The 14851-nt window shown below is 38.8% G+C and overlaps 51 non-coding genes across 51 annotated transcripts; all 51 read right to left on the bottom strand.

Moving 5' to 3' along the window:
* Positions 1 to 46: 46 nt before the first annotated feature.
* On the bottom strand, positions 47 to 165 carry LOC120579251 (5S ribosomal RNA). Its single transcript, XR_005645054.1, has one exon. It is a non-coding gene; the product is annotated as a 5S ribosomal RNA (ribosomal RNA).
* Positions 166 to 330: 165 nt separating this feature from the next.
* LOC120579250 (5S ribosomal RNA) lies at positions 331 to 449 on the bottom strand. Its single transcript, XR_005645053.1, has one exon. It is a non-coding gene; the product is annotated as a 5S ribosomal RNA (ribosomal RNA).
* A 165-nt stretch (positions 450 to 614) lies between these two features.
* LOC120579249 (5S ribosomal RNA) lies at positions 615 to 733 on the bottom strand. The gene has a single exon (XR_005645052.1). It is a non-coding gene; the product is annotated as a 5S ribosomal RNA (ribosomal RNA).
* Positions 734 to 898: 165 nt separating this feature from the next.
* On the bottom strand, positions 899 to 1017 carry LOC120579248 (5S ribosomal RNA). The gene has a single exon (XR_005645051.1). It is a non-coding gene; the product is annotated as a 5S ribosomal RNA (ribosomal RNA).
* A 206-nt stretch (positions 1018 to 1223) lies between these two features.
* On the bottom strand, positions 1224 to 1342 carry LOC120579246 (5S ribosomal RNA). Its single transcript, XR_005645049.1, has one exon. It is a non-coding gene; the product is annotated as a 5S ribosomal RNA (ribosomal RNA).
* A 164-nt stretch (positions 1343 to 1506) lies between these two features.
* On the bottom strand, positions 1507 to 1625 carry LOC120579245 (5S ribosomal RNA). The gene has a single exon (XR_005645048.1). It is a non-coding gene; the product is annotated as a 5S ribosomal RNA (ribosomal RNA).
* A 165-nt stretch (positions 1626 to 1790) lies between these two features.
* LOC120579244 (5S ribosomal RNA) lies at positions 1791 to 1909 on the bottom strand. Its single transcript, XR_005645047.1, has one exon. It is a non-coding gene; the product is annotated as a 5S ribosomal RNA (ribosomal RNA).
* A 164-nt stretch (positions 1910 to 2073) lies between these two features.
* LOC120579243 (5S ribosomal RNA) lies at positions 2074 to 2192 on the bottom strand. The gene has a single exon (XR_005645046.1). It is a non-coding gene; the product is annotated as a 5S ribosomal RNA (ribosomal RNA).
* Positions 2193 to 2356: 164 nt separating this feature from the next.
* Positions 2357 to 2475, bottom strand: LOC120579242 (5S ribosomal RNA). The gene has a single exon (XR_005645045.1). It is a non-coding gene; the product is annotated as a 5S ribosomal RNA (ribosomal RNA).
* A 195-nt stretch (positions 2476 to 2670) lies between these two features.
* On the bottom strand, positions 2671 to 2788 carry LOC120578702 (5S ribosomal RNA). Its single transcript, XR_005644516.1, has one exon. It is a non-coding gene; the product is annotated as a 5S ribosomal RNA (ribosomal RNA).
* A 165-nt stretch (positions 2789 to 2953) lies between these two features.
* Positions 2954 to 3072, bottom strand: LOC120579241 (5S ribosomal RNA). Its single transcript, XR_005645044.1, has one exon. It is a non-coding gene; the product is annotated as a 5S ribosomal RNA (ribosomal RNA).
* A 165-nt stretch (positions 3073 to 3237) lies between these two features.
* Positions 3238 to 3356, bottom strand: LOC120579240 (5S ribosomal RNA). The gene has a single exon (XR_005645043.1). It is a non-coding gene; the product is annotated as a 5S ribosomal RNA (ribosomal RNA).
* A 194-nt stretch (positions 3357 to 3550) lies between these two features.
* On the bottom strand, positions 3551 to 3669 carry LOC120579239 (5S ribosomal RNA). Its single transcript, XR_005645042.1, has one exon. It is a non-coding gene; the product is annotated as a 5S ribosomal RNA (ribosomal RNA).
* A 165-nt stretch (positions 3670 to 3834) lies between these two features.
* On the bottom strand, positions 3835 to 3952 carry LOC120578701 (5S ribosomal RNA). The gene has a single exon (XR_005644515.1). It is a non-coding gene; the product is annotated as a 5S ribosomal RNA (ribosomal RNA).
* A 165-nt stretch (positions 3953 to 4117) lies between these two features.
* On the bottom strand, positions 4118 to 4235 carry LOC120578685 (5S ribosomal RNA). The gene has a single exon (XR_005644499.1). It is a non-coding gene; the product is annotated as a 5S ribosomal RNA (ribosomal RNA).
* A 196-nt stretch (positions 4236 to 4431) lies between these two features.
* Positions 4432 to 4550, bottom strand: LOC120579238 (5S ribosomal RNA). The gene has a single exon (XR_005645041.1). It is a non-coding gene; the product is annotated as a 5S ribosomal RNA (ribosomal RNA).
* A 164-nt stretch (positions 4551 to 4714) lies between these two features.
* On the bottom strand, positions 4715 to 4833 carry LOC120579237 (5S ribosomal RNA). Its single transcript, XR_005645040.1, has one exon. It is a non-coding gene; the product is annotated as a 5S ribosomal RNA (ribosomal RNA).
* A 164-nt stretch (positions 4834 to 4997) lies between these two features.
* LOC120579235 (5S ribosomal RNA) lies at positions 4998 to 5116 on the bottom strand. The gene has a single exon (XR_005645038.1). It is a non-coding gene; the product is annotated as a 5S ribosomal RNA (ribosomal RNA).
* Positions 5117 to 5281: 165 nt separating this feature from the next.
* On the bottom strand, positions 5282 to 5400 carry LOC120579234 (5S ribosomal RNA). Its single transcript, XR_005645037.1, has one exon. It is a non-coding gene; the product is annotated as a 5S ribosomal RNA (ribosomal RNA).
* Positions 5401 to 5594: 194 nt separating this feature from the next.
* On the bottom strand, positions 5595 to 5713 carry LOC120579233 (5S ribosomal RNA). The gene has a single exon (XR_005645036.1). It is a non-coding gene; the product is annotated as a 5S ribosomal RNA (ribosomal RNA).
* A 164-nt stretch (positions 5714 to 5877) lies between these two features.
* Positions 5878 to 5995, bottom strand: LOC120578678 (5S ribosomal RNA). Its single transcript, XR_005644492.1, has one exon. It is a non-coding gene; the product is annotated as a 5S ribosomal RNA (ribosomal RNA).
* A 165-nt stretch (positions 5996 to 6160) lies between these two features.
* LOC120579232 (5S ribosomal RNA) lies at positions 6161 to 6279 on the bottom strand. The gene has a single exon (XR_005645035.1). It is a non-coding gene; the product is annotated as a 5S ribosomal RNA (ribosomal RNA).
* Positions 6280 to 6445: 166 nt separating this feature from the next.
* LOC120579231 (5S ribosomal RNA) lies at positions 6446 to 6564 on the bottom strand. The gene has a single exon (XR_005645034.1). It is a non-coding gene; the product is annotated as a 5S ribosomal RNA (ribosomal RNA).
* Positions 6565 to 6729: 165 nt separating this feature from the next.
* LOC120579229 (5S ribosomal RNA) lies at positions 6730 to 6848 on the bottom strand. The gene has a single exon (XR_005645032.1). It is a non-coding gene; the product is annotated as a 5S ribosomal RNA (ribosomal RNA).
* Positions 6849 to 7042: 194 nt separating this feature from the next.
* On the bottom strand, positions 7043 to 7161 carry LOC120579228 (5S ribosomal RNA). The gene has a single exon (XR_005645031.1). It is a non-coding gene; the product is annotated as a 5S ribosomal RNA (ribosomal RNA).
* Positions 7162 to 7326: 165 nt separating this feature from the next.
* LOC120579227 (5S ribosomal RNA) lies at positions 7327 to 7445 on the bottom strand. Its single transcript, XR_005645030.1, has one exon. It is a non-coding gene; the product is annotated as a 5S ribosomal RNA (ribosomal RNA).
* Positions 7446 to 7610: 165 nt separating this feature from the next.
* On the bottom strand, positions 7611 to 7729 carry LOC120579226 (5S ribosomal RNA). Its single transcript, XR_005645029.1, has one exon. It is a non-coding gene; the product is annotated as a 5S ribosomal RNA (ribosomal RNA).
* A 197-nt stretch (positions 7730 to 7926) lies between these two features.
* Positions 7927 to 8045, bottom strand: LOC120579225 (5S ribosomal RNA). The gene has a single exon (XR_005645028.1). It is a non-coding gene; the product is annotated as a 5S ribosomal RNA (ribosomal RNA).
* Positions 8046 to 8209: 164 nt separating this feature from the next.
* LOC120578677 (5S ribosomal RNA) lies at positions 8210 to 8327 on the bottom strand. The gene has a single exon (XR_005644491.1). It is a non-coding gene; the product is annotated as a 5S ribosomal RNA (ribosomal RNA).
* A 163-nt stretch (positions 8328 to 8490) lies between these two features.
* LOC120578676 (5S ribosomal RNA) lies at positions 8491 to 8608 on the bottom strand. Its single transcript, XR_005644490.1, has one exon. It is a non-coding gene; the product is annotated as a 5S ribosomal RNA (ribosomal RNA).
* A 164-nt stretch (positions 8609 to 8772) lies between these two features.
* Positions 8773 to 8891, bottom strand: LOC120579223 (5S ribosomal RNA). The gene has a single exon (XR_005645026.1). It is a non-coding gene; the product is annotated as a 5S ribosomal RNA (ribosomal RNA).
* A 165-nt stretch (positions 8892 to 9056) lies between these two features.
* LOC120579222 (5S ribosomal RNA) lies at positions 9057 to 9175 on the bottom strand. Its single transcript, XR_005645025.1, has one exon. It is a non-coding gene; the product is annotated as a 5S ribosomal RNA (ribosomal RNA).
* Positions 9176 to 9371: 196 nt separating this feature from the next.
* Positions 9372 to 9489, bottom strand: LOC120578675 (5S ribosomal RNA). Its single transcript, XR_005644489.1, has one exon. It is a non-coding gene; the product is annotated as a 5S ribosomal RNA (ribosomal RNA).
* A 163-nt stretch (positions 9490 to 9652) lies between these two features.
* On the bottom strand, positions 9653 to 9770 carry LOC120578700 (5S ribosomal RNA). The gene has a single exon (XR_005644514.1). It is a non-coding gene; the product is annotated as a 5S ribosomal RNA (ribosomal RNA).
* A 194-nt stretch (positions 9771 to 9964) lies between these two features.
* Positions 9965 to 10083, bottom strand: LOC120579221 (5S ribosomal RNA). Its single transcript, XR_005645024.1, has one exon. It is a non-coding gene; the product is annotated as a 5S ribosomal RNA (ribosomal RNA).
* Positions 10084 to 10277: 194 nt separating this feature from the next.
* LOC120579220 (5S ribosomal RNA) lies at positions 10278 to 10396 on the bottom strand. The gene has a single exon (XR_005645023.1). It is a non-coding gene; the product is annotated as a 5S ribosomal RNA (ribosomal RNA).
* Positions 10397 to 10592: 196 nt separating this feature from the next.
* On the bottom strand, positions 10593 to 10711 carry LOC120579219 (5S ribosomal RNA). Its single transcript, XR_005645022.1, has one exon. It is a non-coding gene; the product is annotated as a 5S ribosomal RNA (ribosomal RNA).
* Positions 10712 to 10876: 165 nt separating this feature from the next.
* Positions 10877 to 10994, bottom strand: LOC120578684 (5S ribosomal RNA). The gene has a single exon (XR_005644498.1). It is a non-coding gene; the product is annotated as a 5S ribosomal RNA (ribosomal RNA).
* Positions 10995 to 11158: 164 nt separating this feature from the next.
* On the bottom strand, positions 11159 to 11277 carry LOC120579218 (5S ribosomal RNA). Its single transcript, XR_005645021.1, has one exon. It is a non-coding gene; the product is annotated as a 5S ribosomal RNA (ribosomal RNA).
* A 165-nt stretch (positions 11278 to 11442) lies between these two features.
* On the bottom strand, positions 11443 to 11560 carry LOC120578680 (5S ribosomal RNA). The gene has a single exon (XR_005644494.1). It is a non-coding gene; the product is annotated as a 5S ribosomal RNA (ribosomal RNA).
* A 197-nt stretch (positions 11561 to 11757) lies between these two features.
* LOC120579217 (5S ribosomal RNA) lies at positions 11758 to 11876 on the bottom strand. Its single transcript, XR_005645020.1, has one exon. It is a non-coding gene; the product is annotated as a 5S ribosomal RNA (ribosomal RNA).
* A 165-nt stretch (positions 11877 to 12041) lies between these two features.
* LOC120579216 (5S ribosomal RNA) lies at positions 12042 to 12160 on the bottom strand. The gene has a single exon (XR_005645019.1). It is a non-coding gene; the product is annotated as a 5S ribosomal RNA (ribosomal RNA).
* A 165-nt stretch (positions 12161 to 12325) lies between these two features.
* Positions 12326 to 12444, bottom strand: LOC120579215 (5S ribosomal RNA). The gene has a single exon (XR_005645018.1). It is a non-coding gene; the product is annotated as a 5S ribosomal RNA (ribosomal RNA).
* A 165-nt stretch (positions 12445 to 12609) lies between these two features.
* LOC120579214 (5S ribosomal RNA) lies at positions 12610 to 12728 on the bottom strand. Its single transcript, XR_005645017.1, has one exon. It is a non-coding gene; the product is annotated as a 5S ribosomal RNA (ribosomal RNA).
* A 165-nt stretch (positions 12729 to 12893) lies between these two features.
* Positions 12894 to 13012, bottom strand: LOC120579212 (5S ribosomal RNA). Its single transcript, XR_005645015.1, has one exon. It is a non-coding gene; the product is annotated as a 5S ribosomal RNA (ribosomal RNA).
* Positions 13013 to 13211: 199 nt separating this feature from the next.
* Positions 13212 to 13329, bottom strand: LOC120578699 (5S ribosomal RNA). Its single transcript, XR_005644513.1, has one exon. It is a non-coding gene; the product is annotated as a 5S ribosomal RNA (ribosomal RNA).
* A 200-nt stretch (positions 13330 to 13529) lies between these two features.
* Positions 13530 to 13648, bottom strand: LOC120579211 (5S ribosomal RNA). Its single transcript, XR_005645014.1, has one exon. It is a non-coding gene; the product is annotated as a 5S ribosomal RNA (ribosomal RNA).
* Positions 13649 to 13812: 164 nt separating this feature from the next.
* On the bottom strand, positions 13813 to 13931 carry LOC120579210 (5S ribosomal RNA). Its single transcript, XR_005645013.1, has one exon. It is a non-coding gene; the product is annotated as a 5S ribosomal RNA (ribosomal RNA).
* Positions 13932 to 14096: 165 nt separating this feature from the next.
* Positions 14097 to 14215, bottom strand: LOC120579209 (5S ribosomal RNA). The gene has a single exon (XR_005645012.1). It is a non-coding gene; the product is annotated as a 5S ribosomal RNA (ribosomal RNA).
* A 165-nt stretch (positions 14216 to 14380) lies between these two features.
* Positions 14381 to 14498, bottom strand: LOC120578683 (5S ribosomal RNA). The gene has a single exon (XR_005644497.1). It is a non-coding gene; the product is annotated as a 5S ribosomal RNA (ribosomal RNA).
* Positions 14499 to 14698: 200 nt separating this feature from the next.
* On the bottom strand, positions 14699 to 14817 carry LOC120579208 (5S ribosomal RNA). Its single transcript, XR_005645011.1, has one exon. It is a non-coding gene; the product is annotated as a 5S ribosomal RNA (ribosomal RNA).
* Positions 14818 to 14851: the final 34 nt, after the last annotated feature.

The following is a 14851-nucleotide window of genomic DNA, read 5'->3' as shown; positions in this document are numbered from 1 at the left end:
TAAAATTACGCTAATTAACAAAAAGAACACGAAATTTTGGCAAAAAGAGGTGCAACACAAGGACTTCCCAGGAGGTCACCCATCCTAGTACTACTCTCGCCCAAGCACGCTTAACTGCGGAGTTCTGATGGGATCCGGTGCATTAGTGCTGGTATGATCGCACCTGAGAGTAAAGCGTTGTAATTGTATATATGCATTTCTAATTTATTTTTCAAAAAAGACGTCAAACTACGCTAATTAATTAACTAATAGAGTGTTAGGTAGCGTAAATTAACGGAACGACGTAAAATTACGCTAATTAACAAAAAGAACACGAAATTTTGGCAAAAAGAGGTGCAACACAAGGACTTCCCAGGAGGTCACCCATCCTAGTACTACTCTCGCCCAAGCACGCTTAACTGCGGAGTTCTGATGGGATCCGGTGCATTAGTGCTGGTATGATCGCACCTGAGAGTAAAGCGTTGTAATTGTATATATGCATTTCTAATTTATTTTTCAAAAAAGACGTCAAACTACGCTAATTAATTAACTAATAGAGTGTTAGGTAGCGTAAATTAACGGAACGACGTAAAATTACGCTAATTAACAAAAAGAACACGAAATTTTGGCAAAAAGAGGTGCAACACAAGGACTTCCCAGGAGGTCACCCATCCTAGTACTACTCTCGCCCAAGCACGCTTAACTGCGGAGTTCTGATGGGATCCGGTGCATTAGTGCTGGTATGATCGCACCTGAGAGTAAAGCGTTGTAATTGTATATATGCATTTCTAATTTATTTTTCAAAAAAGACGTCAAACTACGCTAATTAATTAACTAATAGAGTGTTAGGTAGCGTAAATTAACGGAACGACGTAAAATTACGCTAATTAACAAAAAGAACACGAAATTTTGGCAAAAAGAGGTGCAACACAAGGACTTCCCAGGAGGTCACCCATCCTAGTACTACTCTCGCCCAAGCACGCTTAACTGCGGAGTTCTGATGGGATCCGGTGCATTAGTGCTGGTATGATCGCACCTGAGAGTAAAGCGTTGTAATTGTATATATGCATTTCTAATTTATTTTTCAAAAAAGACGTCAAACTACGCTAATTAATTAACTAATAGAGTGTTAGGTAGCGTAAATTAACGGAAAAAATGAAAAATGAAATACAATCGAAGTTTATTTTTCAAAACGACGTAAAATTACGCTAATTAACAAAAAGAACACGAAATTTTGGCAAAAAGAGGTGCAACACAAGGACTTCCCAGGAGGTCACCCATCCTAGTACTACTCTCGCCCAAGCACGCTTAACTGCGGAGTTCTGATGGGATCCGGTGCATTAGTGCTGGTATGATCGCACCTGAGAGTAAAGCGTTGTAATTGTATATATGCATTTCTAATTTATTTTTCAAAAAGACGTCAAACTACGCTAATTAATTAACTAATAGAGTGTTAGGTAGCGTAAATTAACGGAACGACGTAAAATTACGCTAATTAACAAAAAGAACACGAAATTTTGGCAAAAAGAGGTGCAACACAAGGACTTCCCAGGAGGTCACCCATCCTAGTACTACTCTCGCCCAAGCACGCTTAACTGCGGAGTTCTGATGGGATCCGGTGCATTAGTGCTGGTATGATCGCACCTGAGAGTAAAGCGTTGTAATTGTATATATGCATTTCTAATTTATTTTTCAAAAAAGACGTCAAACTACGCTAATTAATTAACTAATAGAGTGTTAGGTAGCGTAAATTAACGGAACGACGTAAAATTACGCTAATTAACAAAAAGAACACGAAATTTTGGCAAAAAGAGGTGCAACACAAGGACTTCCCAGGAGGTCACCCATCCTAGTACTACTCTCGCCCAAGCACGCTTAACTGCGGAGTTCTGATGGGATCCGGTGCATTAGTGCTGGTATGATCGCACCTGAGAGTAAAGCGTTGTAATTGTATATATGCATTTCTAATTTATTTTTCAAAAAGACGTCAAACTACGCTAATTAATTAACTAATAGAGTGTTAGGTAGCGTAAATTAACGGAACGACGTAAAATTACGCTAATTAACAAAAAGAACACGAAATTTTGGCAAAAAGAGGTGCAACACAAGGACTTCCCAGGAGGTCACCCATCCTAGTACTACTCTCGCCCAAGCACGCTTAACTGCGGAGTTCTGATGGGATCCGGTGCATTAGTGCTGGTATGATCGCACCTGAGAGTAAAGCGTTGTAATTGTATATATGCATTTCTAATTTATTTTTCAAAAAGACGTCAAACTACGCTAATTAATTAACTAATAGAGTGTTAGGTAGCGTAAATTAACGGAACGACGTAAAATTACGCTAATTAACAAAAAGAACACGAAATTTTGGCAAAAAGAGGTGCAACACAAGGACTTCCCAGGAGGTCACCCATCCTAGTACTACTCTCGCCCAAGCACGCTTAACTGCGGAGTTCTGATGGGATCCGGTGCATTAGTGCTGGTATGATCGCACCTGAGAGTAAAGCGTTGTAATTGTATATATGCATTTCTAATTTATTTTTCAAAAAGACGTCAAACTACGCTAATTAATTAACTAATAGAGTGTTAGGTAGCGTAAATTAACGGAAAAATGAAATACAATCGAAGTTTATTTTCAAAAACGACGTAAAATTACGCTAATTAACAAAAGAACACGAAATTTTGGCAAAAGAGGTGCAACACAAGGACTTCCCAGGAGGTCACCCATCCTAGTACTACTCTCGCCAAGCACGCTTAACTGCGGAGTTCTGATGGGATCCGGTGCATTAGTGCTGGTATGATCGCACCTGAGAGTAAAGCGTTGTAATTGTATATATGCATTTCTAATTTATTTTTCAAAAAAGACGTCAAACTACGCTAATTAATTAACTAATAGAGTGTTAGGTAGCGTAAATTAACGGAACGACGTAAAATTACGCTAATTAACAAAAAGAACACGAAATTTTGGCAAAAAGAGGTGCAACACAAGGACTTCCCAGGAGGTCACCCATCCTAGTACTACTCTCGCCCAAGCACGCTTAACTGCGGAGTTCTGATGGGATCCGGTGCATTAGTGCTGGTATGATCGCACCTGAGAGTAAAGCGTTGTAATTGTATATATGCATTTCTAATTTATTTTTCAAAAAAGACGTCAAACTACGCTAATTAATTAACTAATAGAGTGTTAGGTAGCGTAAATTAACGGAACGACGTAAAATTACGCTAATTAACAAAAAGAACACGAAATTTTGGCAAAAAGAGGTGCAACACAAGGACTTCCCAGGAGGTCACCCATCCTAGTACTACTCTCGCCCAAGCACGCTTAACTGCGGAGTTCTGATGGGATCCGGTGCATTAGTGCTGGTATGATCGCACCTGAGAGTAAAGCGTTGTAATTGTATATATGCATTTCTAATTTATTTTTCAAAAAGACGTCAAACTACGCTAATTAATTAACTAATAGAGTGTTAGGTAGCGTAAATTAACGGAAAAATGAATACAATCGAAGTTATTTTCAAAAACGACGTAAATTACGCTAATTAACAAAAAGAACACGAAATTTTGGCAAAAAGAGGTGCAACACAAGGACTTCCCAGGAGGTCACCCATCCTAGTACTACTCTCGCCCAAGCACGCTTAACTGCGGAGTTCTGATGGGATCCGGTGCATTAGTGCTGGTATGATCGCACCTGAGAGTAAAGCGTTGTAATTGTATATATGCATTTCTAATTTATTTTTCAAAAAAGACGTCAAACTACGCTAATTAATTAACTAATAGAGTGTTAGGTAGCGTAAATTAACGGAACGACGTAAAATTACGCTAATTAACAAAAAGAACACGAAATTTTGGCAAAAAGAGGTGCAACACAAGGACTTCCCAGGAGGTCACCCATCCTAGTACTACTCTCGCCAAGCACGCTTAACTGCGGAGTTCTGATGGGATCCGGTGCATTAGTGCTGGTATGATCGCACCTGAGAGTAAAGCGTTGTAATTGTATATATGCATTTCTAATTTATTTTTCAAAAAAGACGTCAAACTACGCTAATTAATTAACTAATAGAGTGTTAGGTAGCGTAAATTAACGGAACGACGTAAAATTACGCTAATTAACAAAAAGAACACGAAATTTTGGCAAAAAGAGGTGCAACACAAGGACTTCCCAGGAGGTCACCCATCCTAGTACTACTCTCGCCCAAGCACGCTTAACTGCGGAGTTCTGATGGATCCGGTGCATTAGTGCTGGTATGATCGCACCTGAGAGTAAAGCGTTGTAATTGTATATATGCATTTCTAATTTATTTTTCAAAAAAGACGTCAAACTACGCTAATTAATTAACTAATAGAGTGTTAGGTAGCGTAAATTAACGGAAAAATGAAATACAATCGAAGTTATTTTCAAAACGACGTAAAATTACGCTAATTAACAAAAAGAACACGAAATTTTGGCAAAAAGAGGTGCAACACAAGGACTTCCCAGGAGGTCACCCATCCTAGTACTACTCTCGCCCAAGCACGCTTAACTGCGGAGTTCTGATGGGATCCGGTGCATTAGTGCTGGTATGATCGCACCTGAGAGTAAAGCGTTGTAATTGTATATATGCATTTCTAATTTATTTTTCAAAAAGACGTCAAACTACGCTAATTAATTAACTAATAGAGTGTTAGGTAGCGTAAATTAACGGAACGACGTAAAATTACGCTAATTAACAAAAAGAACACGAAATTTTGGCAAAAAGAGGTGCAACACAAGGACTTCCCAGGAGGTCACCCATCCTAGTACTACTCTCGCCCAAGCACGCTTAACTGCGGAGTTCTGATGGGATCCGGTGCATTAGTGCTGGTATGATCGCACCTGAGAGTAAAGCGTTGTAATTGTATATATGCATTTCTAATTTATTTTTCAAAAAGACGTCAAACTACGCTAATTAATTAACTAATAGAGTGTTAGGTAGCGTAAATTAACGGAACGACGTAAAATTACGCTAATTAACAAAAAGAACACGAAATTTTGGCAAAAAGAGGTGCAACACAAGGACTTCCCAGGAGGTCACCCATCCTAGTACTACTCTCGCCCAAGCACGCTTAACTGCGGAGTTCTGATGGGATCCGGTGCATTAGTGCTGGTATGATCGCACCTGAGAGTAAAGCGTTGTAATTGTATATATGCATTTCTAATTTATTTTTCAAAAAAGACGTCAAACTACGCTAATTAATTAACTAATAGAGTGTTAGGTAGCGTAAATTAACGGAACGACGTAAAATTACGCTAATTAACAAAAAGAACACGAAATTTTGGCAAAAAGAGGTGCAACACAAGGACTTCCCAGGAGGTCACCCATCCTAGTACTACTCTCGCCCAAGCACGCTTAACTGCGGAGTTCTGATGGGATCCGGTGCATTAGTGCTGGTATGATCGCACCTGAGAGTAAAGCGTTGTAATTGTATATATGCATTTCTAATTTATTTTTCAAAAAGACGTCAAACTACGCTAATTAATTAACTAATAGAGTGTTAGGTAGCGTAAATTAACGGAAAAATGAATACAATCGAAGTTTATTTTCAAAACGACGTAAAATTACGCTAATTAACAAAAAGAACACGAAATTTTGGCAAAAGAGGTGCAACACAAGGACTTCCCAGGAGGTCACCCATCCTAGTACTACTCTCGCCCAAGCACGCTTAACTGCGGAGTTCTGATGGGATCCGGTGCATTAGTGCTGGTATGATCGCACCTGAGAGTAAAGCGTTGTAATTGTATATATGCATTTCTAATTTATTTTTCAAAAAGACGTCAAACTACGCTAATTAATTAACTAATAGAGTGTTAGGTAGCGTAAATTAACGGAACGACGTAAAATTACGCTAATTAACAAAAAGAACACGAAATTTTGGCAAAAAGAGGTGCAACACAAGGACTTCCAGGAGGTCACCCATCCTAGTACTACTCTCGCCCAAGCACGCTTAACTGCGGAGTTCTGATGGGATCCGGTGCATTAGTGCTGGTATGATCGCACCTGAGAGTAAAGCGTTGTAATTGTATATATGCATTTCTAATTTATTTTTCAAAAAAGACGTCAAACTACGCTAATTAATTAACTAATAGAGTGTTAGGTAGCGTAAATTAACGGAACGACGTAAAATTACGCTAATTAACAAAAAGAACACGAAATTTTGGCAAAAAGAGGTGCAACACAAGGACTTCCCAGGAGGTCACCCATCCTAGTACTACTCTCGCCCAAGCACGCTTAACTGCGGAGTTCTGATGGGATCCGGTGCATTAGTGCTGGTATGATCGCACCTGAGAGTAAAGCGTTGTAATTGTATATATGCATTTCTAATTTATTTTTCAAAAAAGACGTCAAACTACGCTAATTAATTAACTAATAGAGTGTTAGGTAGCGTAAATTAACGGAAACGACGTAAAATTACGCTAATTAACAAAAAGAACACGAAATTTTGGCAAAAAGAGGTGCAACACAAGGACTTCCCAGGAGGTCACCCATCCTAGTACTACTCTCGCCCAAGCACGCTTAACTGCGGAGTTCTGATGGGATCCGGTGCATTAGTGCTGGTATGATCGCACCTGAGAGTAAAGCGTTGTAATTGTATATATGCATTTCTAATTTATTTTTCAAAAAAGACGTCAAACTACGCTAATTAATTAACTAATAGAGTGTTAGGTAGCGTAAATTAACGGAACGACGTAAAATTACGCTAATTAACAAAAAGAACACGAAATTTTGGCAAAAAGAGGTGCAACACAAGGACTTCCCAGGAGGTCACCCATCCTAGTACTACTCTCGCCCAAGCACGCTTAACTGCGGAGTTCTGATGGGATCCGGTGCATTAGTGCTGGTATGATCGCACCTGAGAGTAAAGCGTTGTAATTGTATATATGCATTTCTAATTTATTTTTCAAAAAGACGTCAAACTACGCTAATTAATTAACTAATAGAGTGTTAGGTAGCGTAAATTAACGGAAAAATGAAATACAATCGAAGTTATTTTCAAAACGACGTAAATTACGCTAATTAACAAAAAGAACACGAAATTTTGGCAAAAAGAGGTGCAACACAAGGACTTCCCAGGAGGTCACCCATCCTAGTACTACTCTCGCCCAAGCACGCTTAACTGCGGAGTTCTGATGGGATCCGGTGCATTAGTGCTGGTATGATCGCACCTGAGAGTAAAGCGTTGTAATTGTATATATGCATTTCTAATTTATTTTTCAAAAAAGACGTCAAACTACGCTAATTAATTAACTAATAGAGTGTTAGGTAGCGTAAATTAACGGAACGACGTAAAATTACGCTAATTAACAAAAAGAACACGAAATTTTGGCAAAAAGAGGTGCAACACAAGGACTTCCCAGGAGGTCACCCATCCTAGTACTACTCTCGCCCAAGCACGCTTAACTGCGGAGTTCTGATGGGATCCGGTGCATTAGTGCTGGTATGATCGCACCTGAGAGTAAAGCGTTGTAATTGTATATATGCATTTCTAATTTATTTTTCAAAAAAGACGTCAAACTACGCTAATTAATTAACTAATAGAGTGTTAGGTAGCGTAAATTAACGGAACGACGTAAAATTACGCTAATTAACAAAAAGAACACGAAATTTTGGCAAAAAGAGGTGCAACACAAGGACTTCCCAGGAGGTCACCCATCCTAGTACTACTCTCGCCCAAGCACGCTTAACTGCGGAGTTCTGATGGGATCCGGTGCATTAGTGCTGGTATGATCGCACCTGAGAGTAAAGCGTTGTAATTGTATATATGCATTTCTAATTTATTTTCAAAAAAGACGTCAAACTACGCTAATTAATTAACTAATAGAGTGTTAGGTAGCGTAAATTAACGGAAAAATGAAATACAATCGAAGTTATTTTTCAAAAACGACGTAAAATTACGCTAATTAACAAAAAGAACACGAAATTTTGGCAAAAAGAGGTGCAACACAAGGACTTCCCAGGAGGTCACCCATCCTAGTACTACTCTCGCCCAAGCACGCTTAACTGCGGAGTTCTGATGGGATCCGGTGCATTAGTGCTGGTATGATCGCACCTGAGAGTAAAGCGTTGTAATTGTATATATGCATTTCTAATTTATTTTTCAAAAAAGACGTCAAACTACGCTAATTAATTAACTAATAGAGTGTTAGGTAGCGTAAATTAACGGAACGACGTAAAATTACGCTAATTAACAAAAAGAACACGAAATTTTGGCAAAAGAGGTGCAACACAAGGACTTCCAGGAGGTCACCCATCCTAGTACTACTCTCGCCCAAGCACGCTTAACTGCGGAGTTCTGATGGGATCCGGTGCATTAGTGCTGGTATGATCGCACCTGAGAGTAAAGCGTTGTAATTGTATATATGCATTTCTAATTTATTTTTCAAAAAGACGTCAAACTACGCTAATTAATTAACTAATAGAGTGTTAGGTAGCGTAAATTAACGGAACGACGTAAAATTACGCTAATTAACAAAAAGAACACGAAATTTTGGCAAAAGAGGTGCAACACAAGGACTTCCAGGAGGTCACCCATCCTAGTACTACTCTCGCCCAAGCACGCTTAACTGCGGAGTTCTGATGGGATCCGGTGCATTAGTGCTGGTATGATCGCACCTGAGAGTAAAGCGTTGTAATTGTATATATGCATTTCTAATTTATTTTTCAAAAAGACGTCAAACTACGCTAATTAATTAACTAATAGAGTGTTAGGTAGCGTAAATTAACGGAACGACGTAAAATTACGCTAATTAACAAAAAGAACACGAAATTTTGGCAAAAAGAGGTGCAACACAAGGACTTCCCAGGAGGTCACCCATCCTAGTACTACTCTCGCCCAAGCACGCTTAACTGCGGAGTTCTGATGGGATCCGGTGCATTAGTGCTGGTATGATCGCACCTGAGAGTAAAGCGTTGTAATTGTATATATGCATTTCTAATTTATTTTTCAAAAAAGACGTCAAACTACGCTAATTAATTAACTAATAGAGTGTTAGGTAGCGTAAATTAACGGAACGACGTAAAATTACGCTAATTAACAAAAAGAACACGAAATTTTGGCAAAAAGAGGTGCAACACAAGGACTTCCCAGGAGGTCACCCATCCTAGTACTACTCTCGCCCAAGCACGCTTAACTGCGGAGTTCTGATGGGATCCGGTGCATTAGTGCTGGTATGATCGCACCTGAGAGTAAAGCGTTGTAATTGTATATATGCATTTCTAATTTATTTTTCAAAAAAGACGTCAAACTACGCTAATTAATTAACTAATAGAGTGTTAGGTAGCGTAAATTAACGGAAAAATGAAATACAATCGAAGTTTATTTTCAAAACGACGTAAAATTACGCTAATTAACAAAAGAACACGAAATTTTGGCAAAAAGAGGTGCAACACAAGGACTTCCAGGAGGTCACCCATCCTAGTACTACTCTCGCCCAAGCACGCTTAACTGCGGAGTTCTGATGGGATCCGGTGCATTAGTGCTGGTATGATCGCACCTGAGAGTAAAGCGTTGTAATTGTATATATGCATTTCTAATTTATTTTTCAAAAAAGACGTCAAACTACGCTAATTAATTAACTAATAGAGTGTTAGGTAGCGTAAATTAACGGAACGACGTAAAATTACGCTAATTAACAAAAGAACACGAAATTTTGGCAAAAGAGGTGCAACACAAGGACTTCCCAGGAGGTCACCCATCCTAGTACTACTCTCGCCAAGCACGCTTAACTGCGGAGTTCTGATGGGATCCGGTGCATTAGTGCTGGTATGATCGCACCTGAGAGTAAGCGTTGTAATTGTATATATGCATTTCTAATTTATTTTTCAAAAAGACGTCAAACTACGCTAATTAATTAACTAATAGAGTGTTAGGTAGCGTAAATTAACGGAAAAATGAATACAATCGAAGTTTATTTTCAAAACGACGTAAAATTACGCTAATTAACAAAAAGAACACGAAATTTTGGCAAAAAGAGGTGCAACACAAGGACTTCCCAGGAGGTCACCCATCCTAGTACTACTCTCGCCCAAGCACGCTTAACTGCGGAGTTCTGATGGGATCCGGTGCATTAGTGCTGGTATGATCGCACCTGAGAGTAAAGCGTTGTAATTGTATATATGCATTTCTAATTTATTTTTCAAAAAGACGTCAAACTACGCTAATTAATTAACTAATAGAGTGTTAGGTAGCGTAAATTAACGGAAAAATGAATACAATCGAAGTTATTTTCAAAACGACGTAAAATTACGCTAATTAACAAAAAGAACACGAAATTTTGGCAAAAAGAGGTGCAACACAAGGACTTCCCAGGAGGTCACCCATCCTAGTACTACTCTCGCCCAAGCACGCTTAACTGCGGAGTTCTGATGGGATCCGGTGCATTAGTGCTGGTATGATCGCACCTGAGAGTAAAGCGTTGTAATTGTATATATGCATTTCTAATTTATTTTTCAAAAAAGACGTCAAACTACGCTAATTAATTAACTAATAGAGTGTTAGGTAGCGTAAATTAACGGAAAAATGAATACAATCGAAGTTTATTTTTCAAAACGACGTAAAATTACGCTAATTAACAAAAGAACACGAAATTTTGGCAAAAAGAGGTGCAACACAAGGACTTCCCAGGAGGTCACCCATCCTAGTACTACTCTCGCCCAAGCACGCTTAACTGCGGAGTTCTGATGGGATCCGGTGCATTAGTGCTGGTATGATCGCACCTGAGAGTAAAGCGTTGTAATTGTATATATGCATTTCTAATTTATTTTTCAAAAAAGACGTCAAACTACGCTAATTAATTAACTAATAGAGTGTTAGGTAGCGTAAATTAACGGAACGACGTAAAATTACGCTAATTAACAAAAAGAACACGAAATTTTGGCAAAAAGAGGTGCAACACAAGGACTTCCCAGGAGGTCACCCATCCTAGTACTACTCTCGCCCAAGCACGCTTAACTGCGGAGTTCTGATGGATCCGGTGCATTAGTGCTGGTATGATCGCACCTGAGAGTAAAGCGTTGTAATTGTATATATGCATTTCTAATTTATTTTTCAAAAAGACGTCAAACTACGCTAATTAATTAACTAATAGAGTGTTAGGTAGCGTAAATTAACGGAACGACGTAAAATTACGCTAATTAACAAAAAGAACACGAAATTTTGGCAAAAAGAGGTGCAACACAAGGACTTCCCAGGAGGTCACCCATCCTAGTACTACTCTCGCCCAAGCACGCTTAACTGCGGAGTTCTGATGGGATCCGGTGCATTAGTGCTGGTATGATCGCACCTGAGAGTAAAGCGTTGTAATTGTATATATGCATTTCTAATTTATTTTTCAAAAAAGACGTCAAACTACGCTAATTAATTAACTAATAGAGTGTTAGGTAGCGTAAATTAACGGAACGACGTAAAATTACGCTAATTAACAAAAAGAACACGAAATTTTGGCAAAAAGAGGTGCAACACAAGGACTTCCCAGGAGTCACCCATCCTAGTACTACTCTCGCCCAAGCACGCTTAACTGCGGAGTTCTGATGGGATCCGGTGCATTAGTGCTGGTATGATCGCACCTGAGAGTAAAGCGTTGTAATTGTATATATGCATTTCTAATTTATTTTTCAAAAAAGACGTCAAACTACGCTAATTAATTAACTAATAGAGTGTTAGGTAGCGTAAATTAACGGAAAAATGAAATACAATCGAAGTTTATTTTCAAAACGACGTAAAATTACGCTAATTAACAAAAAGAACACGAAATTTTGGCAAAAAGAGGTGCAACACAAGGACTTCCCAGGAGGTCACCCATCCTAGTACTACTCTCGCCCAAGCACGCTTAACTGCGGAGTTCTGATGGGATCCGGTGCATTAGTGCTGGTATGATCGCACCTGAGAGTAAAGCGTTGTAATTGTATATATGCATTTCTAATTTATTTTTCAAAAAAGACGTCAAACTACGCTAATTAATTAACTAATAGAGTGTTAGGTAGCGTAAATTAACGGAACGACGTAAAATTACGCTAATTAACAAAAAGAACACGAAATTTTGGCAAAAAGAGGTGCAACACAAGGACTTCCCAGGAGGTCACCCATCCTAGTACTACTCTCGCCCAAGCACGCTTAACTGCGGAGTTCTGATGGGATCCGGTGCATTAGTGCTGGTATGATCGCACCTGAGAGTAAAGCGTTGTAATTGTATATATGCATTTCTAATTTATTTTTCAAAAAAGACGTCAAACTACGCTAATTAATTAACTAATAGAGTGTTAGGTAGCGTAAATTAACGGAACGACGTAAAATTACGCTAATTAACAAAAAGAACACGAAATTTTGGCAAAAAGAGGTGCAACACAAGGACTTCCCAGGAGGTCACCCATCCTAGTACTACTCTCGCCCAAGCACGCTTAACTGCGGAGTTCTGATGGGATCCGGTGCATTAGTGCTGGTATGATCGCACCTGAGAGTAAAGCGTTGTAATTGTATATATGCATTTCTAATTTATTTTTCAAAAAAGACGTCAAACTACGCTAATTAATTAACTAATAGAGTGTTAGGTAGCGTAAATTAACGGAACGACGTAAAATTACGCTAATTAACAAAAAGAACACGAAATTTTGGCAAAAAGAGGTGCAACACAAGGACTTCCCAGGAGGTCACCCATCCTAGTACTACTCTCGCCCAAGCACGCTTAACTGCGGAGTTCTGATGGGATCCGGTGCATTAGTGCTGGTATGATCGCACCTGAGAGTAAAGCGTTGTAATTGTATATATGCATTTCTAATTTATTTTTCAAAAAAGACGTCAAACTACGCTAATTAATTAACTAATAGAGTGTTAGGTAGCGTAAATTAACGGAACGACGTAAAATTACGCTAATTAACAAAAAGAACACGAAATTTTGGCAAAAAGAGGTGCAACACAAGGACTTCCCAGGAGGTCACCCATCCTAGTACTACTCTCGCCCAAGCACGCTTAACTGCGGAGTTCTGATGGGATCCGGTGCATTAGTGCTGGTATGATCGCACCTGAGAGTAAAGCGTTGTAATTGTATATATGCATTTCTAATTTATTTTTCAAAAAAGACGTCAAACTACGCTAATTAATTAACTAATAGAGTGTTAGGTAGCGTAAATTAACGGAAAAATGAAATACAATCGAAGTTTATTTTTCAAAAACGACGTAAAATTACGCTAATTAACAAAAAGAACACGAAATTTTGGCAAAAAGAGGTGCAACACAAGGACTTCCCAGGAGGTCACCCATCCTAGTACTACTCTCGCCAAGCACGCTTAACTGCGGAGTTCTGATGGGATCCGGTGCATTAGTGCTGGTATGATCGCACCTGAGAGTAAAGCGTTGTAATTGTATATATGCATTTCTAATTTATTTTTCAAAAAAGACGTCAAACTACGCTAATTAATTAACTAATAGAGTGTTAGGTAGCGTAAATTAACGGAAAAAATGAAATACAATCGAAGTTTATTTTTCAAAAACGACGTAAAATTACGCTAATTAACAAAAAGAACACGAAATTTTGGCAAAAAGAGGTGCAACACAAGGACTTCCCAGGAGGTCACCCATCCTAGTACTACTCTCGCCCAAGCACGCTTAACTGCGGAGTTCTGATGGGATCCGGTGCATTAGTGCTGGTATGATCGCACCTGAGAGTAAAGCGTTGTAATTGTATATATGCATTTCTAATTTATTTTTCAAAAAGACGTCAAACTACGCTAATTAATTAACTAATAGAGTGTTAGGTAGCGTAAATTAACGGAACGACGTAAAATTACGCTAATTAACAAAAAGAACACGAAATTTTGGCAAAAAGAGGTGCAACACAAGGACTTCCCAGGAGGTCACCCATCCTAGTACTACTCTCGCCCAAGCACGCTTAACTGCGGAGTTCTGATGGGATCCGGTGCATTAGTGCTGGTATGATCGCACCTGAGAGTAAAGCGTTGTAATTGTATATATGCATTTCTAATTTATTTTTCAAAAAAGACGTCAAACTACGCTAATTAATTAACTAATAGAGTGTTAGGTAGCGTAAATTAACGGAACGACGTAAAATTACGCTAATTAACAAAAAGAACACGAAATTTTGGCAAAAAGAGGTGCAACACAAGGACTTCCCAGGAGGTCACCCATCCTAGTACTACTCTCGCCCAAGCACGCTTAACTGCGGAGTTCTGATGGGATCCGGTGCATTAGTGCTGGTATGATCGCACCTGAGAGTAAAGCGTTGTAATTGTATATATGCATTTCTAATTTATTTTTCAAAAAAGACGTCAAACTACGCTAATTAATTAACTAATAGAGTGTTAGGTAGCGTAAATTAACGGAACGACGTAAAATTACGCTAATTAACAAAAAGAACACGAAATTTTGGCAAAAAGAGGTGCAACACAAGGACTTCCCAGGAGGTCACCCATCCTAGTACTACTCTCGCCCAAGCACGCTTAACTGCGGAGTTCTGATGGATCCGGTGCATTAGTGCTGGTATGATCGCACCTGAGAGTAAAGCGTTGTAATTGTATATATGCATTTCTAATTTATTTTTCAAAAAAGACGTCAAACTACGCTAATTAATTAACTAATAGAGTGTTAGGTAGCGTAAATTAACGGAAAAAATGAAATACAATCGAAGTTTATTTTTCAAAAACGACGTAAAATTACGCTAATTAACAAAAAGAACACGAAATTTTGGCAAAAAGAGGTGCAACACAAGGACTTCCCAGGAGGTCACCCATCCTAGTACTACTCTCGCCCAAGCACGCTTAACTGCGGAGTTCTGATGGGATCCGGTGCATTAGTGCTGGTATGATCGCACCTGAGAGTAAAGCGTTGTAATTGTATATATGCATTT

This window comes from Medicago truncatula, chromosome 2 (genome assembly GCF_003473485.1).
Source record: "Medicago truncatula cultivar Jemalong A17 chromosome 2, MtrunA17r5.0-ANR, whole genome shotgun sequence".
NCBI classification, from domain to species: Eukaryota; Viridiplantae; Streptophyta; class Magnoliopsida; order Fabales; family Fabaceae; genus Medicago; species Medicago truncatula.
The sequence above is the reverse complement of the archived record's forward strand: the minus strand, read 5'-3'. Positions and strand labels throughout refer to the sequence as shown.